Below are 4,940 nucleotides of genomic sequence, written 5' to 3' on the forward strand. Positions count from 1 at the left end.
AGCTGCCGCTGCATCTATGCATTATACAGGAGGATCGCAGCAAGTATCTGGAGTGATACCCGCAGTGATCTTTCCATAAATACAAGTACTACTACTCCCAACATGGAGTACACTCTGCTCCATGCTGGGAGCTGTAGTACCTGCATTAATAGACAGATCGCATCATGTGTCAGAAATTACACTCGCTGCAATCTGTCTATTAATGCAGGCACTACAACTTCCAGCATGGAGCAGAGTGTGCTCCATGTTGGGAGTAGTAGTACCTGCAGTAAGGGACAGATCCCAGCGGATGTCACTCCTCCGGACACCCGCTGCGATCCTCCTTATGTGAATGTCGGGATGAGCTGTCCTCAGGGCTATAGAGCCAGGAGAACAGCTGATGCTGAGCCGTAGGTATACATCATATATCTACTGCCCAGCAAGAACTTACAGTGAGCCTGCAATGTGTATACAGTATTATACTTAAGGCTCACTTAACCCCTTGCTGAGCTGTGCACTATGCGCAAGCCCAGCAAGGAAAGAGTTAACTGCTGGACAGTGTAGGTTAACCCTTTGGGCGGTATACACTATATACAGCTATCTATAGATAGCTGTATATAATGTATACAGAAGACGAAGTCCGCTTACTTCCCTCGAGTCCAGGGCAGCTCTGTGTAGCTCCGCCTCCTAGTGATGACGTCATTAGGGAACCAGGCTAGTAAATCTGAAACTCTGTTCACATTGTCCGTTTTGTATAATGTGAACAGACCCTTCTGGCAGTGTCTACCCAGACAGGGAGACTCCAGCTGTTGCTAAACTACAACTCCCAGCATGCCGAGACAGCAAATGGCTGTCTGGGCATGCTGGGAGTTATAGTTTTGCACCAATTGGTGGCTCCCTGTTTGGGTAGACATTGCATTATGGGTGCTCTCCCCAGCAGACAGCGCCAAAAATGTCATAACCAATTTTTTTTTTTTTTCTTCTCGTTTCAGATCCGTGTATGCAGAGGATTACGGAGGATTTGATGGATTATGGCGGATTAATTTTTATTTTATTTTAATAAAATGGTTAACGAGGGCTGTGGGGGAGTGTTTTTTAAAATAAAATTATTTTTCCAATGTGTTGTGTTTTTTGTCAAGCTCAGTAGTGGAAGCCGGTCTTATTGACGGAATCCATTGTTCAGATTTCGGATTCATTCGGATGTAAATATTTCGTACATTCGGATCAATCCGAATGAACGAAATATGAACAATTCGGACAAAAATGAATTACGTCCGAAACGAATTGCACATGTCTAATATAAAGTGCTCTGCAGACACACTACAGGGCTCAGAGGAGAAGACATGCCATTGAGCTTTTGAAGAGAGAATTTAGTTGGAATGGAAGTCAGAGGCCATGTGCGTTCACAAAGCCCCCATGGTGCCCCCCATGTGACCCCATTTCGGCACCTTTGAATGTAATAGGGGGTGCAGTGAGCATTTACACTCCACTGGTGTTTGACAGATCTTTGGAACAGTGGGCTGTGCAAATTAAAAATTTTATTTTTCATTATTGACACCTGTTCAAAAAATCTGTCACACACCAGTGGGGTGTAAATTCTCCTACACCCCTTGATATATATTACGTGAGGGGTGTAGTTTCCAAAATGGGGTCACATGTGGGGGGGGGGGGCAATGTTCTGGAAACATCTGGGCTTTGTAAATGCACATGGCATTCAGTTTTAGCCTAATTCTCTCCCAAAAAAACAAATGTTGCTCCTTCTTTTATGAGCCTTGTAGTGCGCCCACAGAGCACTTTATGTCCACATATTGGGTATTTCCTTCCTCAGCAGAAATAGGTTTACAAATTTTGTTCGGCTTTTGCATCTATTACCCCTTGTGAAAATTAAAAGTTTGGGGTAACACCTGCATTTCAGTGACATTTTTTTATTTTTTATTTTCATGTCCAACTTTAACGAAAATTCGTCAAAGATCTTTGAAATGTTAAAGCTCACTGTACCCCTTTTTATATTTTTGATGGATGTGGTTTCCAAAATGGGGTCACATGTGGGTGTTTTCTTTTTTGCGTTTGTCAGAACCACTGTATCTATCAACCACCCCTGTGCACATCACCAATTTAGGCTTCAAATGTACATGGTGCGCTCTCACTCCTGAGCCCTGTTGTGTGCCCGCAAAGCACTTTACGTCCACATATGGGGTATTTCTGTACTCAGGAGTAATGATGTTACAAAGTTTGGGGGTCTTTTTCTCCTTTTACCTCTTGTGACAATGAAAAGTATAGGGCAACCATGGCTTGTTAGTGTCAAAAAACCCATATGTGGCACTAAACTGTTGCCTTGAAATATGACAGGGCTCCACAGTGAGAGAGCACCATGTGCATTTGATACCTAAATTAGGGATTTGCATAGGGACGGACTCGGATACAAGCATTACACTTGCCTCCTCCACCAAAAATTACCCACGGCAGTGGTTTTCAAACAAGGTGCCTCCAGTTGTTGCAAAACTCCCAGCATGCCAGGACAGTCAATGGCTGTCCAGCAATGCTGGGATTTGTTGTTTTGCAACAGCTGGAGGCTCCGTGTAGGAAACAGTGCCATACGAGACGTTATTCATTTTCATTGGGGGGACAGTGTACGGGTTTGTGTATACGTAGTGTTTTACTCTTTATTTCATTTAAGTGTCGTGTAGTGTAGTAGTTTTAGGGTACATTCACACGGGTGGGGGTTTACAGTTGGGATTTTGAGCTGCAGCTGTAAATTTGCCACAGCTAAAACTTGTAGCAGGAAACTCACTGCAAACTCCCACCCGTGTGAATGTCCCTTATACACTCACATGGGGGGGTTGCACAAACCTCCAACTGTTGCAAAACTACAACTCCCAGCATACACTGATAGACCGTGCATGCTGGGAGTTGTAGTTTTGCTACAGCTGTAGGCACACTGGTGGGAAAACACCGGATTAGGTAATAGACTAACTTAGTGCCCAGAATGCATGGTCTGCCGGTGCATGCTGGAAGTTGTAGTTTTGCCACGGCTGGAGGCACACTGGTTGGGAAACTTCGAGTTAGGAAACAGACTCTAACTCAGTGTTTCCCAACCAGTGTGCTTACAGCTGTTGCCAAACTACAACTCCCAGCATGCACTGACAGCCGAAGGGCATGCTGGGAGATTTAGTTATGCAACAATTGGAGAACGGTTTGGAGACCACTGTGTAGTGGTCTTGAAACTGTGGACCTCAGATGTTGCAGACTGTCTAGCCATGATGGGAGTTGTAGTTTGGCAACATCTGAAGGGCCAGATGTTGCAGAACTACAATGCCCAGCATGCCTGATTGTTTGGGCATTCTGTGAATTGTAGTTTTGCAACATCTGGAGGTCTAGAGTTTAGAGACCACTGTATAGTGGTCTCCAATCTGTGCCCCTCCAGATGTGACAAAACTACAACTCCAAGCAAAGCATACCAAGAGTTTCCAGGTATGCTGGGAGTTGTAGTTCTGCAAGATCTGAAGGGCCAGATGTTACAGAACTACAACTCCCATCATGCCTGGACTGTCTGGGCATGCAATATCTGGAACCACACTTTGGAGACCACTGCACAGTGGTCTCGAATATGTGCCCCCCCCCAAATGTTGCAAAACTACAACTCCCAGCATGCCCAGACAGCCAGGAGGCATGCTGGGAGTTGTAGTTTTGTAACTTCTAGCAGGCCACGGTAAAGATCACTCACCAAAGATGATCTTTACTTTCACCTGCAGTCTCCTCCGTTCCTCTAGATTGTCCCTTGCTATCTGCCACCGCCCGCTGCCTGACGCCAGTAAGGCCCTGACCCTCCGAGCCACTTTCCAACACCCCCCCCCCCTGCTCTGACCGGACCTCCATGGGCGGGTAGAGCGGGGGATTTGAACTTTATTCCCTCCCGCCCCCCTCCTGCCATTGGTCGATCAGTCCTGATTGACCAATGGTAGGCGATAGGAGGAGGTGGCCCCCCTGATCACCCTTATTTTCCGGGCCATCGGGTCACCAGAGACACGATAGGCCAGGGAAAAACATCAGAATTGACCCGCGAATCATGGCGATCACTGTTTCAGAACGCCCCTGTCATGCACCCTGATGTAAGCTGTCACGAAGCAGGAAGTGGATCCTCCACCTGTGTGGCAGATGACTCGGACCGTATCTGGGAGCGGAGTCTAAGGTGCAGCTAGTTTTCACCAGAGCCAGCCGCAAGGCAGGATGGGCTTGCTACAGCAGGTGACACCCAGGTCGCTACCCCCGACACGGCTCGACCAAACAGGTAACTGGGCAAGGCGAGGTACTGAAGGATGAGGCTTTAGCATAGTCAAATGTAGCAGAAGGTCAAGGCAGGCGGCAAAGGTTCGTAGTCAAAAAATGTAGCAGGAAGGTTTAGATACATGGGAATGCCAAAACAGGCAATGGGAATGCTTTCTCTCAGGCAAATGGCACTGAAGATCTGGCAGAGAAGTGTGGGAGGTGTAGGGACTTATAGAGTAGTGTCAGGTGTTACACATAATTAGGGGAATACTGGCCCTTTAAATTTCAAGGCTCCGGCGTGCGCGCCCTAGGAGACGGGGACATGTGGGCAGGAGCTGAGATACAGTGGAGGAGGTGGCAGAGGAGCGTCGTAAGTGACGGGCCGGGATTCGCATGAGGGCGCGTCCCGCGATGCGAATCCCAGCCCCGCCGGGAGCAAGGACAAGCTGAAATAGCCCCTAGCCGCTGTGCCGGGATGGCTTCTGATAGGTATCAGTGATATCAGTGGCGAGTGGCAGTGATCGGAAATACAGAGGGTGTTCAGGTACGCCCTCTGTCCTTAATTACAACAGGTTAATATTTTGTCTTGTAAAATGTTAGATATCACAATGGAAGCCTAACAAATCCCATTAAAACTAACAATATAAAATCATACAGTGGCCTTACCAACTTTCTTTGTTAATCTTCCCTTATGA

The sequence above is a fragment of the Hyla sarda genome, unplaced genomic scaffold (assembly GCF_029499605.1).
Source record: "Hyla sarda isolate aHylSar1 unplaced genomic scaffold, aHylSar1.hap1 scaffold_899, whole genome shotgun sequence".
Lineage (NCBI taxonomy): Eukaryota > Metazoa > Chordata > Amphibia > Anura > Hylidae > Hyla > Hyla sarda.